This window comes from Mixophyes fleayi, chromosome 8 (assembly GCF_038048845.1).
Source record: "Mixophyes fleayi isolate aMixFle1 chromosome 8, aMixFle1.hap1, whole genome shotgun sequence".
Lineage (NCBI taxonomy): Eukaryota > Metazoa > Chordata > Amphibia > Anura > Limnodynastidae > Mixophyes > Mixophyes fleayi.
In genome coordinates, this window is record NC_134409.1 from 45270256 (window position 1) to 45287896 (window position 17641).

General features: G+C 40.3%; 1 protein-coding gene across 1 annotated transcript in view; it reads right to left on the reverse strand.

Moving 5' to 3' along the window:
• LOC142099234 (flavin-containing monooxygenase 3-like) overlaps positions 1-15147 on the reverse strand; it is a 54752-nt gene extending 39605 nt beyond the window's left edge. Inside the window, exon 1 of the mRNA XM_075182479.1 lies at positions 15036-15147. The gene's annotated coding sequence lies outside the window, so the exon portion shown is untranslated. The remainder of the gene's footprint in view (positions 1-15035) is intronic.
• Positions 15148-17641: the final 2494 nt, after the last annotated feature.

The following is a 17641-nucleotide window of genomic DNA, read 5'->3' on the forward strand; positions in this document are numbered from 1 at the left end:
CCTTGGATTTATGTGTATTATTGTTGCATACAACTAAATAAGTATTTCTGTCCTGACCTAAATACTTATTACGTTTTTTTGACCCAACTAACTATAAAACGGGACTGCTCAATAATTATTTTGGAGGAGTGCCTTGAAAAAATCATGGAGACTAATGGTGGGTGCCGCGAACTGCAAAAGTTTGGGAACCACTGCTGTAGTGTTTTGGATTATGTATATATATATTACTGTGGGGATTATATATACTGTATATAAATATAACACCCCCTTACGACCTTTAAAGGATTGTTGCCACACCTCTTGGTGAATGCAGGCAGAGATCACCAGGAAGGTGGTCAGGCATGGCCGGGAAGTAGCATGGATGGCTCCATTTCTGTTAAGTGGAATGACCAAGGGATGAGGCACAAAAATGCCTAGTCTATCTGCCCGACCAACTTGGTTTTCCCATGCCAGGGAAGACAACACAATGAAACCTGAAAAACGTTCTCAGAATTCTGAGATGGGAATGTCACCCACGGCCCTGTGGCCACAAAGTGTTCTATCTAGAAGAAAGCCGGTCTAGACCCCAAAACCACCCCCTAGTGGAGCCGGTGGAAGGGGTCACTGCCTGCACCAGCATGACTGCAATGTGGAAATCTTTCAGGAATAAGAGGCAGGGGGAAATCCAGTAAGAGAGCACCATATGATAGAGGGTATGTTTAAAGGAGTGCCAAAGTAGTGACTATCTGAGACAGTATGTATACCTGTAGCCTGTAAAGGAGCTTGTGGGACTACTGTAACCAGGCGAACCTACTATCATGTGTGAGTAACTGCATATGAAATATTACATTGCTTTGAAAGTGAACTGAATATTTAAGTACTGGGCAGGACAGGGTAAGAGCAGACACATTATGTGATAGTTATAATTACTACGCACATGTAGCCAAGACTTGCGTGTAAGGTGAGTGCTTATGGCATACCTACAGCTCAGGGCCTCAGATCATATTAAACTACCATTCACCACAGACTTAAAGTTAACATAAGTATATCTGCAGGTCACTATTTTAGTGAAAACTGTGGTAGTAAAATGGTTTGGAGATTGAACTTTGATGTGACTTTTACACAGTACACCTCTTCAGATTTCCCCCCCTAACTAAAGAATGAGACGTCATTCTATTTGCAGAGCTGTCTACCGGGAAATGAAGGATAGGTGTGTACCTTGTAATGCGCTCAGCAGAGTTTCTTGACACAGAGATGCAATATTAAGGCAGTGTGCATCAGATGCATTTTCTAAATGATTTCTAATATTGCAAAATCATTAGTCAAATATGACAGTATTTTAGACTGCATTGAATTTATGGTCTACAGTATCTGTACAACATTAAAAATATTAGTTTGATCTTTACAGAGTCCTTGGAACTAGATTATTTGGTGGACACTGCATACCCGGTCTGCAACAGCCAATATAAGCATTTAACATGTTAATTCATTGCTCATTCTTGTATTTTTTTATTCAGCATTTAAGTACAGTGAGACACACTTTCATCAAGAAAAAAATATTGAAATAACACTAAAAATATTAAGATACATAATAACAAATTAACTAATCAACTGTGAGAGAAGCATAATGTACCTATATGCTCAATACTGGTGCCTCTAGGGGTTTAAATGCTTGTCTCATTCACATGAGTTTGTGATGAGTGTTAATACAATTTGTATTAAAGTATTTTATATTTTTAAAATTATGTGTATAGCCTCTGTCTTCTAGTCTGGCTGACTGCATTGATCAGATTTTAATGGGAGGAGTCATCTCTAATGTGCTGGCTGGATAATTGGTTACTGTGTGTGTGTGTGTATATATATGTATATATGTATATATATAAATTTATTTATTTTTTTGTTATTATGAAAGTGCGTTTCACTGCACCTAAACTTTGACCTAATAAAGTTTGGACTGCTGTGGGCACAGTTATCTTTGTTTGTGTAAATGTTGGCGATTGTAATCAGTATTGTAAATAGCTGGAGGTAAAGGTATAGTACAAGCACTAAGCCAGATCATTTCAGTTGGAGGCAATTTGGCACCATATAGCCCTCCAACCATATTGCAGCTTCAACATTTGCAAGAATAGGCTCTGTTCTGTAGTCATGTGAGCATTTCACATACAATTAGGCTTCCCCATGAAAATTTTGCTTATCATAAGCGAATGGTCATCCTGGTCAGATGGGTTAGATAGATATTTTGGCAGTCTCAGTGATGTCTGCAATAACTTTCTTTAAAAAAGTTTTTGTACTAATAAAAGTTTATGGTGGAAGCATATTTAATAAATTAAGGATTAGACTTATTCATTTCACAACCAGTGCAACATGTATCTGTTATGTATTGACTGTGGAGTTAGCATGTTTCAGATTAGTATAGGGTGCTAGGCTTTGTGTCTGTTTGAAACTAACATTTTATTTATTGTTTTATCTGTCTTTCTGTTTCAGATTTGTATATTGCATCAAAGTATATTGAAGCTTTTGCTAAAATGTTATCTTACCAGCTCCCACTGTTGCTCACAGTTATCTTCCCAATATTGAAATTTGACCTGTCACCTACACTGTAGTGTTATCCATTTTGTGGGCTGAAACAGTTAAAAGAATGTAGCCTCAGGTCCATATGCACTAGTTTCATTATACAAAGTCAACTCAAAGTTTTCTACCCTCAGAAACTGGTGAAGACACCTTTAGCCAGTCCCATCTCTAAGGGGAAAATTCAGGAGCGATTTGAGCAACTTGCTGGTTTTCGACAACTGTTTGGTTGGGTTTCAAACCGTCCGATTTATTAAAGGCTAAATCAATGGAAAGTTGCTGGAAAGCCGTGTTTGACAAATGCAACTCACCACAAATCTCATCATCATCATCAACATTTATTTATATAGCACCAGGAAATTTCGTAGCGCTTTACAATTGGGAACAAAGTTTAATAAAACAATACTGAGTAATACAGACAACCAGAGAGGTAAGAGAACTCTGGCTGCAAGCTGACAATCTATGGGACAATGGGAGTTTGAAACACAAGGTCCTGTGCTACATAATATTTCACACTGGACCAGCTAGAATGCAAAGGTAAAAGTATTGAGTGGACTGTGTGATCAATCACACAGCAATGTTGGTCAGAGGGTTGTTGTCTTGTGTTAGCTGTGTAGAGAGTGGTAATAGGGTAACCTAGGGAGATTAAGATGGGGGTTGAGGAATATCATAAACTTGTCTGAAGAGGTGGGTTTTCAAAGAAGGCTTGAAGGTTTGAAGACTAGAGGAAAGTCTTACTGTGCGAGGGAGGGAATTTCACAAAGTGGGTGCAGCCCGAAAAAAGTCCTGTAACCGGGAATGGGAGGATGTGATGAGACTGGAAGAGAGACGCAGATCTTGTGCAGAACGGAGGTGTCGAGTTGGGAGATATTTTGAGACAAGTGAGGAAATGTATGTCGGTGCAATTTGTTGTCGGCCTTGTATGTTAGTAGAAGAATTTTATATTGAATTCGTTGAAATACAGGCAACCAATGTAGAAACTGACATAGTGGCTCAGCAGAGGAAGAATGATTTGCAAGGAAAATCAATCTAGCCACTGCATACAAAATAGATTGTAAGGGTTCAAGTCTGACTTTGGGAAGACCAGTAAGGAGGGAATTGCAATAGTTGATGCGGGAGATGATGAGTACATGAATTAAAGTTTTTGCGGTGTCTTGTGTGAGATATGTGCGTATTTTGGAAATGTTCTTTAGATGTATGTAACATGATTTTGATATAGAGTCGATGTGGGGAAAAAATGATAGTTGTAAGTCAAGAATTACACCTAGGCAGCGAGCTTGCGGCATGTGATTTATGGTCATGTTATCAACAGAAATATAAATGTCAGGCAGGAAGCTTCTGTTTTTGGATGGGAATATTATTAATTCAGTTTTTGAAAGATTGAGTTTGAGTTGGCGAGAAGACATCCAAGATGAAATGGCAGAAATACAGTTAGTAACGTGACACAACACAAATGGTGAAAGATCAGGAGAGGATAGATAGATTTGTGTATTATCCGCATAGAGATGATACTGAAATCCAAAGGAGCTTATTAGTTTTCCAAGAGAAGTGGTGTAGATAGAGAACAGCTGAGCACCTAGGACTGAGCCTGAAGCAGAGCAGAGGTGGAACCAGAGAAATGAACACTGAAAGAGCGATTAGATAGGTAGGATGAGAACCAGTATAGGACAGTCCCTTCAAGACCTAGGGATTTTAGTGTTTGTATGAGGAGACAATGGTCAACAGTGTCAAATGCAGCAGAGAGATCCAGGAGAATTAGACAAAAGTAATGGTTTTTACTTTGTGCTGTGATGAAGTTATTGACAACCTTGGTCAGCGCAGACTCTGTGGAGTGTTGAGAGTGAAAGCCTCACTGAACAGAATCCACTAGGTTGTTTGCTGTAAGAAAGTGTGTTAGGCGGGTGTAGGCAATTATCTTGAGAAGCTTGGAGGGGCATGGGAGCTGAGCGTTTGAGTCAGAATTTTGTTTTTAAAATGGGAGTAATCACTGCATGCTTGAATAGTGATGGAAAAATACCAGTAGAAAGAGATAGATTGCAAATTTTAGTTAGAGGGGAAATGAGCACAGGAGACAGGAACCTACTAATTTGAGAGGGAATGGGATCAAGAGGACAGGAGGTAGAGTAGGAAGATGAAAAGAGTAGAAACTTCCTCTTCATTTGTGGGATCAAATGAGGAGAGAGTGTCAGAGGGTCTACAAAGGAATTGAGCTGATTGCTTGTCGAGGAAGATGATACCATTTCAAATCTCAATCATTTTGTTTTACATTTTCTGAATTCAAATCACCAGATATATTAAGCTGCGTTTTTGCAGGTCACTGGAAAACCCACCGAAAAACCCACCAGATAAGAGGTGTCTCTGGCAGACGAGATGGCTCAAATCGCACACCTATGAGCTATTCACATTCAAGAAGCCTATAAAAACCTACACAAACACCATTACATTTGTTGCTGGGGTAATATTATGGATCCTTTTGGGAGTTTTCATTTCAAAGAGCAGAAAAATATAGTTGCTGACTGTTTCCACCGACGCGTTTCATTCTGAAAAAAAAGTTCTGGGATTCAGAACGAAATGCGTCAGTATTTGACCTGATCTTGGGAAGCAAGCTCAGCTATACGGACGGCTGCAGGAGTTATTCTTCATAGTGAAAACTTTAATCTGCGTGGTTGTTTCCGGACGATTGACAGCAGAATTACGGTCTAACTGCTTTGCAATGGACAAGTCCCGCAACGATACTGCTGATGAGGTATGATTTATTCCTTCGGAGGATATATTCAATAAGACTTCTTACCGGTAAGAATATATATTCTTCTCTTTTCCTCAATATCGGCATGTGAACTGATATCTCATGAATATGGGAGTTTAATAGGTTGGAAATCTCTATCCGGAATATATAATTAATATTTATTTACATCCATTATATTCATACCTACTAAAATCAGTGAATTGCATCTAAGAATTGTTACTCCAGTGGACTGATTTTGAATTTTGAGATTATTTTTCTCTAATAGCCTTTGGAGGATTCCTTGAACAGTTTGATATGTTTTATTAGTGAGGTCCCACAGACTGAGTATCATCTGATTTACCTAGCAGCCTATTGGGAGCCTGCTCCATTTTATACTCTTCATGTTTTATTTATGTTAATTATTTATGTGTGTTATCAATTGCAGTATAATAAATTGTTTTTTATTTGAACCAATCCTTGTCCCTCTAGTGTGACCTACTAAATGCTTTTTATTCCACTCTCCACAGCACGGTTCCTTTTTCTTTATTGCTATGTTATACTGAGAACTTAAAAGATTGCAGTGAAAAGAACCAGCGGGTTACCTTGGCATTTAACTCCCAGTTGTTCTGCATCCACCAAAGTGGTGCATGGTCTGTTATTAAGGTGAATTCTCTGCCTAGGATATAATAGCGCAGAGCTTCTGTAGCCCATTTTATGATGAGACATTCTTACTCCACGGTGGCAGATACTTCCGAGGGAACAAAAATATAGCGACTTAGGTACAGGACAGGGTTTTCTACTCTATCCTTCTCCTGTGACAAGACTGCACCTAAGCCGACACCAGAGGCATAAGTTTGAAGGAAGAACCACCAGGTAAAGCCCGGAGCTTGTAGAACTGGAAAAAAAACAGAGGAAAAAAGAGCTAAGTGACGATCTGACCAGACTGCTTCTGCAGAGTCAGACCAGGTTAATCTATCTGGACAACTTTTTTTTTTAACATGTTCGTAAGTGGAACAATTCTAGTGGCGAAGTGGCTTAAGAACCACCAACTAAGCCTAGGAAGGTTCTTAACTGCGATTTTTTTTTTTTTCTTTGGACTTGGCTAATTTTTGACTGCCTCCACTCTGTTTAGCTGGGGTTATACACACCCTCGCCCAACAACGTACCCCAAATACATGGCTTCTCTCATGGGTATGGCACATTTCTCTGTGTTAGCTGTTAGTCCTTCAGACCGTAATAAAATTAAGACCACCCTGACTTTGGCTAGATGTGATCCCTAGTCTGGGGGTATAAATCACTACATCGTCCAAATTAGCAGCTGCATAAGCTGTGTGAGGTTGCAGCAATTTATTCATGGCCTTTTGGAAGGTGGCAGAGGCCCCATGCAATTCAAATGGTAGGACGTTATATTGAAAGAGACCATCAGGGGTGGAAAATGCAGTTTTTGGCTTGGCTGTGCAAGTTGGGGGAACTTGTCAATATCTTTGTTAAATCAAGAGTAGTCAGAATGTTACTACCAGCAAGATTTTTTTACCAGTTCATCCACACATGGCATCGGATAGGCATCGAACTGGGACACACTGTTTAGGCGCCTAAAGTCATAGCAGAACCTAATTGTCCCATTGGGTTTCGGGACAAGCACAATGGGACTATTCCATTCACTAGTGGACTCTTCAATCACGTCTAGCTGGAGCATTTTCTCGATCTCCTTTCTCACGTTCACCTGTCTGGCCTCGGGAATGCGATACGGCTTCTGTTTTACAATGACTCCTGTCGAAGTGACATTGTCGTGTTTGATTAAGGTAGTGCACCCAGGAATAGAAGAGAAGACATCCCTGTTCTGGCGAATCATTCCTTTAGTCTGTTGTCTCTGCTTAATAGATATAGCTGGCTCTATGAGCACCTCAGACTTTTCAATGGCAGTACTCACTACTCAAAGAGAGGCTTCCTATTCATGCAAGGTTTAAGGAGATTAACATGGTATATTTGTCACTCCCTTCTCCTATCTAACTGGCGGACCCTATAATTGACAGGACCGACAGCCTCTAGAACTTCATATGGACCCTGCCAATAGACAAAAAGTTTGCTTTCCTGGGTAACTTTTGTTCTGTTGTTCTTCTTTTACATGTTGTTGCACAATGGACCCTATCTTTCCTAGCCTCTCATACAATTGGAACACAAATTGTTCCAGATTTGGCTCCCTGGGACCTTGCTGCTCCCATCCTTCCTTTAACATATCCAAGATACCCCTGGGCTGTCTCCCAAACAATAACTCAAAGGGGCTAAACCCTTTTGAAGCTTGAGGTACTTCACAGATGGCAAACATCAAATAGGGAATAAGAGTGTCCCAATCTTTTTTCTCTTGAGTCACAGCTTTCCTGTGTGTGTGATTTTAAGTGCGGTTAAAGTTAGGGGTGTGCACCGGCCACTTTTAGTGTTTTGTTTTTTGGGTTCTGATTTGTTTTGCCAAAACACCCGACGACAGGTTTTGGTTCTGATTTAGGGTTTTGGGTTCTGATTTATTTTTAAAAAACCATAAAAAGTGCTAAAATACCGTTTTTTTTTTTTTTTTTTTTCACTCCTACGCTATTATTAACCACAATAACATTTAATAACAATCATTTCCACTAATTTCCAATCTATTCTGAACACCTCACATCTATCTGGACTGCATAGTGGAGTGGCCCCGGTACCCAATTTGGTACCGGGCCCACAATCCCTCCTCCAACTGGTCTGAATTCCACTGCACAGATGTCTGCTCCTACCTCCTCCAACTGGTCTGAATTCCACTGCACAGATGGCTGCTCCTACATCCTCTGCAGCATATACAGGGTGTAGTTCGAGTGCGTCAATACCTCTTGTTTTTGACGATGACAGGTCATTTTCATTAATTTTGGATTTGGCAGCAACAGTCAACGTTTTTTAATATCTGATACGTATCTATCTGGACTGCGTAGTGGAGTGGCCCCGGTACCAAAATACCTCCTCCAACTGGTCTGAATTCCATAATGAACAATGAACGTAGTAATAGAAATGGCAGTTCCTCTTTATTGGGACTGCACAAACAATGAACGTAGTAATAGAAATGGCAGTTCCTCTTTTTTTGGACTGCACAAACAATGAACGTAGTAATAGAAATGGCAGTTCCTCTTTTTTGGGACTGCAAGAATATATTGCTCTATAATATTTTTTATACTTTTTCAATTATTTTTTTAGAATTTTTTTTTAAAATTTTTAAATGATTTTTGGCTAATTAACAAATTGCTATTGACTTATCAGAAACAAATACAGGACAAAGGCACCACTGGACTCAGCAGCACAGACACTGGCCAAAGCACCACTGGAATCAGCAGGACAGAGCACTGGAAAAAGTACTACTGGACTCAGCAGGACAAAGCATCACTTGACTAAAGTAATCAGCAGGACAGAGCACTGGACAAAGTACTAATGGACTCAGAAGGACAAAGCTCCACTTGACTAAAGTAATCAGCAGGACAGAGCACATCAACCTCCCTCTTCAGTAACCACAGGGAGAATGAAGATGGCGGCCGCGAGCGGGGCATTTATGAGATCCGAGTCTCGCGAGATCCGACGCAAGACTTGGATGTCATAGCCTCGTTTTGCATTCCTTGGGTGGCCGGAAGTACCCTAACAGTGCTCGGATCCCGTCGGATCCGCACTGTTCGGGTGGGCTCGCATTAGCGAAATCCGAGCCCGCTCATCTCTAGTTAAAGTGTACAACCAAGCAATTTGCTTGTGGATGGCACACGGAGGTGTGAAGAGCCATCACCCCTAACAACTGGCACATATACTTCATCAGTTTGGACATGAACGGGGTGCCCAGGTCTGTGAGAATTTCCTTGGGTATTACCAAGCGTGTAAACATCAATACAAGTTCTTTAGCTATGGTGCTGGACTTTATGTTCCATAGGGGAACTGCTTCTGGATATCTGGTTGCATAGTCAAGCACCACTAGTATATTTTGGTGCCCATGTGTGGATTTTTCCAGTGGCCCCACAAGGTCATGGCTAGCCGTTCAAAAGGAACTTGTACTATTAGTATTGGAATGAGAGGTGGCCTGTACATGGATTTGGGACAGGTTCTCTGGCAAATGGGACAAGACCAGCAATACATTTTCATTGCCATGTGTACTACAGGCCAGTAATATCTGAGCAGAACTTGTTCCTGCGTTTTATCCTACCCCAGGTGTCCCCCCACAGATATGTGTGTGTGCTGCTTTTAACACTAACACTTTAACACTGGCATCATTAAGTTGGGGTCCCGAGCAAAGTCCTGCAAAGGAAACAAAATTGGTATTGCGGACCAGTCCCAATCCTCACCGACAGGCGGGGTGGGCTCATCCGCGACATCACCAGCCATTGCTAGTTTGGACTGTTTCATGTTTCCCCACAGGTGGATGCATTTGTGGAACTTCTGCTGTGATTCCCAGGATGGCATTCTGGTTTGGCGGTTCCCAAAGATCGAGGTCCAAATGTTGTGACTTTTTAGACGGCTCCTTTAAGATCAGGCTTCCGACCGTTGCATCAGTTGCCAGCATGTCCAGCCAGACCTGCTCACCGAGTACCTCATTAAACAGTGGGAAGTCTTACCCCAAAATGAGTGGATATTGGAGTATAGGTGCTATGGCAGCTACCATCATAACTGGTTTTTGAGTGTGACTGACAGAAGTGTTCTCTCCTACAGCCCATGTACACAAGACCTTCACCTTGGGCAACCGAGTAGTTACAGTTTTGGGTAAGGCAGAGCTGGAAACCAACGAAAGTTCACTACCAGAGTCAATCAAGGCCAAGACAAGGTTTTGGTTGATTAGCACCGTCACCAGGAACAAACAAGGACTTCCTTATGTGGAACTCATGGTAAAACAGCTTGGGAAAGCAGACCCAATATGTGTCACAGTACAGCCCATGGGTTCCGGTACTTTAGGACACTCTGCCTTAAAGTGGCCTGGCTCACCACATTCGAAGCGCTTCAGAATAGACCCCTTTATAACTAGCCCTCTCTCTGTAGCAGTTTTGCCCTTGGGCCCTCTAGCAAGGGTTGTCAAGTCTGGCTTTTGATGTGGCATTGGCTTTGGCACAAATGCAGGTTCTTTAGTCATTTGCTGTAGCGCACAAAACCTCTCTACCACTGTGGCAAACTCTTTATAAGTTTGTGGGTCTGATTGCAGCACCCACCTTTGCAGACCACTGTTCAGCCCCCACATGCAATGATCTAGCGCCAGAACTTCAATAATCCAAGAAGGCAAGTTCTCCTCAGGCTACAGCCATTACTTTAATATTTTGGAAGGCTCCGCCAATTGTGCTCTGACCGGTTTATCTTTATAATAGCACCATTCATGATAGCCCTGGGCTTGGACTGGCCCGGAAACCCCAATCCCAGACAATATCTCAGACTTTAGATGCAAATAATCAGAGGCCCTATGGTCATCCAGATCCATATAAGCTTGCTGAGCCAGTCAGATATGGCACCAGCCTGTCAGCCCAATATTCAGGAGGCCATTTTGCCCTTTTTGCAACTCCCTCAAAAGACACCAGATATGCTTCTACGGCATCAGGTGGCGACAGTTTTTGCAGAGCTGGACCAGGTGGCTCATTTCTGTCACGCCTACCTGGACTAACTCTTCCCTTAAGAGCCTGGTGTTTTCCACCTGTGCCTCGGCAACAAGTAGCACTTGGGCTTGCTGCACTTTAGTTATATATATATATATATATATATATATATACTGCTCCTGATGAAGTCCTGGTGTTGCAGGACGAAACGCGTTGAGCTGTATTCCGGGCATTCTGCGCTATTCTTATTACCTCATGTGAGTGTTTTTTTATTGCATTTTGTATTAAACCTTGTGTATATATACCAATATACCTCTTTTTTTTCAATCTGATTCAATTTCGCCGACTGAGTGAGATTGGGATTGAGAAGCCAATTACTGGGCATGTGTGAGAACCTACAATCAAAATTGCTCTGAGATGTGACATTTTTTTATTAGATTTGGTACGCAGATTTATTATTATTCACACGTATATGGTGATCCAATATTTCATAATGGGATCTTGGTTCCATACACCTTATAGAACCCTGGTGGTTTATGGTGTATTATCCTCATAAAATTTTAGTACGGTGTCACACTGTTTGCTTTTTCTATTTGCTGATTGATGGAGACTTGGAGGATTATGAACACAGCAGAAGCTACTCCACTTTCTCTGTGAAAACTACGGCTGCTTACCTCACGGTACGCATGTTATTACTCATTCCCATCTTTCTAATTGATACTACACTATGAGGCGCCCTGCCTGTCTTTTGTTTCAGTAAAATTTTCCATTGTCCGGACCAACCATCTGGCTTCAGGTGTTCAAGGCTGCCACTCTTACACGAGTCGAGTGACGTTTTAATGTGGACTTTTTTGAATTGGGACTGATAATATATATATATCTTGTTGAGACGTTTGCTCTAATACGCACGCTGTGGTGACTAGCGCCATATATATCTTTGTGTTTATTATATATATATATATAAACAGGGATACTCTGCACTCTCCAAACACATAATTAATTAATATGTATATATATATTATGTTTGTGGTGTGTGTATATTTTTTATGTTAAATGAGTTGTTTTGTTTTAATTTTATTTAATCCCTCTACGATATTTGTGAGGTTCTATGTAGGTATATGAGGATTTACTGTATTATTGTGATTTGCTGGATTAAATGAGTATAATATTTATATGAGCATTTGATAGATACTTATTTGATGACTGACATTTTATACGGGGTACAATTAATCCCACAGTGCTTTTGCATGTGTTTTTTGAGGGTTTGACGGACCCATTAAGAGCTGCAGTGTAATTAATACCCCATGTTCATTTATCTGGATATATTCATATAAATACTCTGTCTCTTTTTTTCTTTTTTTTATTAATTTAAAGCCTTCTCTATACTTCATCTGAGTTGCCGTCCTTCTCCAGCGATAACCTTCCAATTTAACATGGATCATGGCCTTACACATACTGCAGTAATCCTTTTTCTCCTATCTCCATCTCTGGATGGCAATATCATTTTATTTTATTAATCAAAAAAAGCATTTTGTCAATTGTGAATAATATTAAAATAATACATTTTTTGAATGTTTTTTATATTTTTGGAATCATTTTCTTTCTTTTTTTACAATGCAGGGTTTTCAGAAAACCAGGTTACGGATCTACATATACCTGGACACTGGCCTGGCAAAAGCAGTAAGTAGACTCTTACCACTCACTCCTGGTCAGTTTTCTTGCGATTTCTTTTTTTTTTTTTCCCCTGGCAATATTTTATTATTATTTTTTATTATTATTTTTACCCAAAAGCTGGTAAGATAATTGAGGTTACATAGTTTCCAACAATTGAAAACCTCCAGGCAGGGACATCTCTGTGTCATGAAGTTAAATGAATGCTTGGACAATATTTAGCTTACAGGTAAATTATGCAAATTACTATGTGTGGCTACATACAGAAAACAAAAGGAATTTTAGAAATAAACATATAACTGATTGTACAGGTGTGGCAAGGAGCAAAGGCACATTTCTGCATTTCTTAAAGAGACTATAGAGCAACAGCGACAATGATCAACTACCACAGAGCCAGGTGCGGATTGGCCATTGGGCTTACAGATTTTTTTCAGGTAGGAAGGTAGCATATTTGCGCATGTCTTTATCTTTTTCCCTTTTGATTTAAAAAAATATAAAAAAGTAGATACTTTTCACCCGGCAGACAAGGGGTACGCATAGGAGATCGGCCTCCCATGTCCTTCATGGTGGCTGGCCCCTCCCCAGGATCACCTATGAGCTGATCCTTCCCTCCCCTACATTTCCATTGACTGCCTCTTCTACATGACACTCGTTGCAACAGACTTGCTGTCAGGTGCAATCTATGGGCAGTGGGGTGGTGTTGGCCCAGTGTGTGTGGAGAGGGGTGGTATAGGGGCAGTGTTTGGGGAGAGGTGTGGTGGTTTTGTGGTAGTGTTGTGTTGGTATAGCCGGTTAATGTGGAGAGTTGACAAGGTATTGCTGTAATCTGGGAGGGGACTGCTGTAATTTTGATGGATTGTGGTATTGCTATAGTGTGGAGGGGCTGGGAAGTATTTCTGTAATGTGGAGGGGGTGGACGGTATTGCTGTAATGTGGGGGATTACTGTAATTTGCCAGTATTGCTGTAATGTGGGAGTATAGCTGATTGCTGTAATGTTATGGCTATTGGTGTAATGTGGATTGTATTGTTGATTTGTCGTAGTGTGTGTGGGTTAATGATGTAGTGTGTGTGTGTCTGTGTGTGGGGTTATTTATTGATGCAATGGGGGTGCTAATAATGCGCTAATTAGGAGAAATAGCCCTATTTGTTAAATGTGAATGCTATTGATTCAATGCTGAAACTTGTTGGGGGTCTAGAGTGTTTATTAGTTGCTTGGCTTACCATGAGGTGTTAGTTGCTCCCACATCCCGCTGCATGGTAGCGCTCCTACTGTTGATTTTACCCCGTCTACCACCATTTTGGCCACACCTACTACATCAGGCCACTTTCAGTATATTTTCCAGGGCTACTTCAAATTCCCAATCATCCCCTGCACAAAGCAACCATGGCAACCTTAGTAGCCAGGAGCAGCTTCCGTTGAAGCTGTGGTCAAAACAAGGAAATTTTCAAAAAACACAACCTTACATGCCATAAGCAAAACATGGCACTAAGAACATTGCTAGCTATATTTCCACCAACTTGTAACATACCAGTGTAAATTCCTCTCATATGAAAAAATAATAATGATGAAACACTAACAAAGGAAATTGGCAAAAGTTAAAAATGTATATTTTTTTCAAGAGTCAGGAGGAGGTAAAAGCCTTTTAAGTAACATTTATGCATTTATGTAAAATCCAGCAATACTCCAGTCAAATATGTGCAACATATGTCTATTAATTGTAGTATAACAACCATAAAAAACAATCACAGTTAAAGAGAGACTTCAAGTAATAAAATGATGGTTCTGTAAACTTTAGTGTAATGTAAAAGATTCAATTGCATGTAGATCGTTATCCTAACATTACCATGTTTTCCCAAAAGTTAAAAGTCAGTTCTTCAGCAGTTTCGTGTACTCAGTATTAATTCTGACTCACAAAGAGATGAACTGTTATTTTACCACACCCAAACTGTGGAAAAATAATGAAAACAATGTACAAAAGGAACTTCTATTCTAATGCATACTACTTTATAAAATGGATTACATATAAAAATCCTAAAATATATGTGTAATGGATCCTACCTTTCACTTTGATTTTTATCATTCCATATGGATAACATGAAAGATTATTAAGGCTGAATATGAGTGTGTACAAAATAACATTTCATTGGTAGATATAATCTGAGTCTATATTTAGACTAATTATATTTCTTTGAACATTTAAAAAATCCTCAGTTTTTAGCTTACTCTACTGCTAGCATATTTTTCAACTATGTATTATTATAGTTAATAAAAAAGCAGTTTTAATAAAACAGAGGTAAATCATATGCTAAGAAGTTAAGTAATGATTATAAAACATTTACATGTCATACATGATGTATCATAGACTTGAAAACCCTGAGGTGACTCTAAATGTATTTCTTCCTGGCAAAATACTTAATAAAAAATATTTTTTTTCTGGAACACTGCTAAATATGCTGTGCGTGGATTTTTTTAGCAAGATCAATCAGAACTTAATTTGCATTTGTTGTCTCTGCTACTTACATTTTGCTGTTGTCGATTGCGATGTTGCTTTACTTTATTGCATAATACTACAGCAACAGGACATTCATCAACTGCTAGGTATAAAGTGTAGAATGTGCCAGCAATTTGTTCCTATCGTTTACAAAAAAAAAAATGCAGGATCCTCCCTGTACTAAGAGTGCAGACCTCTATCAAACTAACAAAAAGCATTTTGATTCAGAACTCTTTTAAGCAGCTTAAAATCTTGCTTTCGAACAGCACTGTTAATAACAAGTCATTGCACACAATAACTTGCAATCAATGTCACAGAATTACAGGTTCTATGGGGTCTAGTTACAATGCTGCGATGAGCCAAAAATCTGGAGAAAAAAGTTGTTTTCTCCAGAGAAGAGAAGTGTGTCCCTCAGACTAAACGCAGTTAAAATCATGCGGGTGAGTGACTTACCAAAGAACCTATTAGCTGTGGATTCCTGTAAGTTTCAGCCAATGAGTGCAGGAAGGGGTTGGGACTTATACACAGTTATAAGTCAGTGTGCAGAGGCTTCTGCCCTTCCTGCTTCCGGATTCCGCCCGCCCTCCCTACAATTGGTTACATAACTTTGAATGTAGTTGTTGAGGGTAGGAGAACAGTGCAGTCTGTAACTGTGCATATGGTGCTTGGTTGATCTTGTCATAGGTCACTACCCCCCTGCGGTTATGGTGTCATACCATGGTTGGTCCGTTTTGTTAGTAGGACCTTTGGGCCAGTTTTGTATGGTTTATACTGGCGGAGTTTATTGGGGGTGTAGTCTTGCCGTTGGACTTGATCTTAGCACCGGCCAATAGATAAGGTATGATCCTGGGTTGGTGGTATTATGGTCTGACCTTTCCACCTTATTGGTTTTGCGTTCCTGACTGCCCTGCTCTCGTCCGCCTTACAGTCCTATTAGTTTAAAATAAATAAATACCGTCATTCATTCCAACTTTAATTTTGTGTCCGTGTCTTTATTTGGTTTGAAATAAAGGTTTATCCCAGGTGTGTTATTTGGGAAAAACTTCCCTGCTATGCATTTTATAGCCATTGCAGTTTGTCTTTTAATTTATCATGGGGTTAAAGCAGGAGAAATCAGAGCTTTCTCCTGACTTATGTATGTAACTGGAGTCCCTATAGACTTCTATAGGGACTCCGATGTGACCCAATTTAACATGTGATGAAAAGCTTTTGCTTTGCACTGCTAGTCTTAAAAAACTAGCCCCATCTCAGTGGCCAGCGATACAAAATGATTCTCACTACTACCCACTAAACATCAATGATAAAGACACCTTCATTTTGTAAATGTAATTGTGCTGAAATTACAGTGGATATAAAAAGTATTCCCCCTTTCTCATTTTTCACATTTCATTTTCTTGTAATATGAAAACAAAATGGATTCTTTTTGACTTTTTAAAACTGATCATCATGTAACGGGTGCTAATGGGGAAGTAAGAACAAACGAGGAAAATCTCGCCTCTTTACCATCCCAGGTACTCCCCGATTCCTGAGAACAGAATATGGAATATACGGTACTTACTATGCTGAAAGAGCTCCACCCAGCCAAACTTGAGCTGGATGAGGAAGGGACAGGAATGTACCAGCTATCAACCAGAAGAAAGACACAACAGTCAATTCTGCAGTCAACTGCTAAATTTAGTCTGGCCACGTGATATTGACTACTGTGTTCGTGTCACGCGCCGGTCCCGTAGATAGGTGCCGGCATTGTGACTTTTTCCCTATGGACTATGTTTTGGACTTGTTCTCACTCAGACACTACTTTCATACAGGTGCTGCTGGTTGTGTGATCAGGACCTCCTCCCTGATTCTCATTGGTCCTGAGTACTATTTAAACTACCCATGACCTTGGGGCATTGCCTGTTCTTCGTGTTACTCAGATTGCCTGGCTCCTGGTTACCATTACCTGTTCCTCTGTTTGGGCATCCTGAGTCTATTGTTGCTGTGACCTGCCGGCTGGACTTACCTATTCATCGTTGCACTTGGTACCTGTAGTTCTACGCTGTGTCCAGAGTTTGCTGCTGCTGTTACATGCTAGCTGGACTTCCGCTTATGACATCTTCGCATCTGGTACCTGTAGTTCTACTATGTCGAATCTACTATCATCTGCTGATTGAACTTTTGCTTTTACATCTATGCACCTGGTACCTGTAGTACTCTGTGGTCCGTGGAACTTTACCGCTGTCAAGTTACAGAGTGGAAACATCTTCCGTGAGTTGATCGCTGCATATTCAAGTTGATTCTATGCACCTGTGCTGTATGTTCAAGCTGACTCCCGTTAAAGACTCTCCTGTGATTCTGCTCGCTATTCTACTGTGACTGTGTTCCATAGCGAGCTTGCTATTAAGTTTACTACTATTGAACTTCTTCTTGTGAACTTTGCTATATATTAAGATATCTCTGTGTTGGATCGTTGCTGGAGGATATTAGCCTTACGGGGCGGCACGCGGCTGGGATTCTTTGCTTTTCTTTTACTTCTAAGTAACGGACTGTTTAAAGGCTCTCTGCTCTATTTGATCATATTGGGATTGATATATATTGTCCAAGAATTATTGTGATACCAGTGACCACCTGCTATGTGGAATATACCATCTTCATG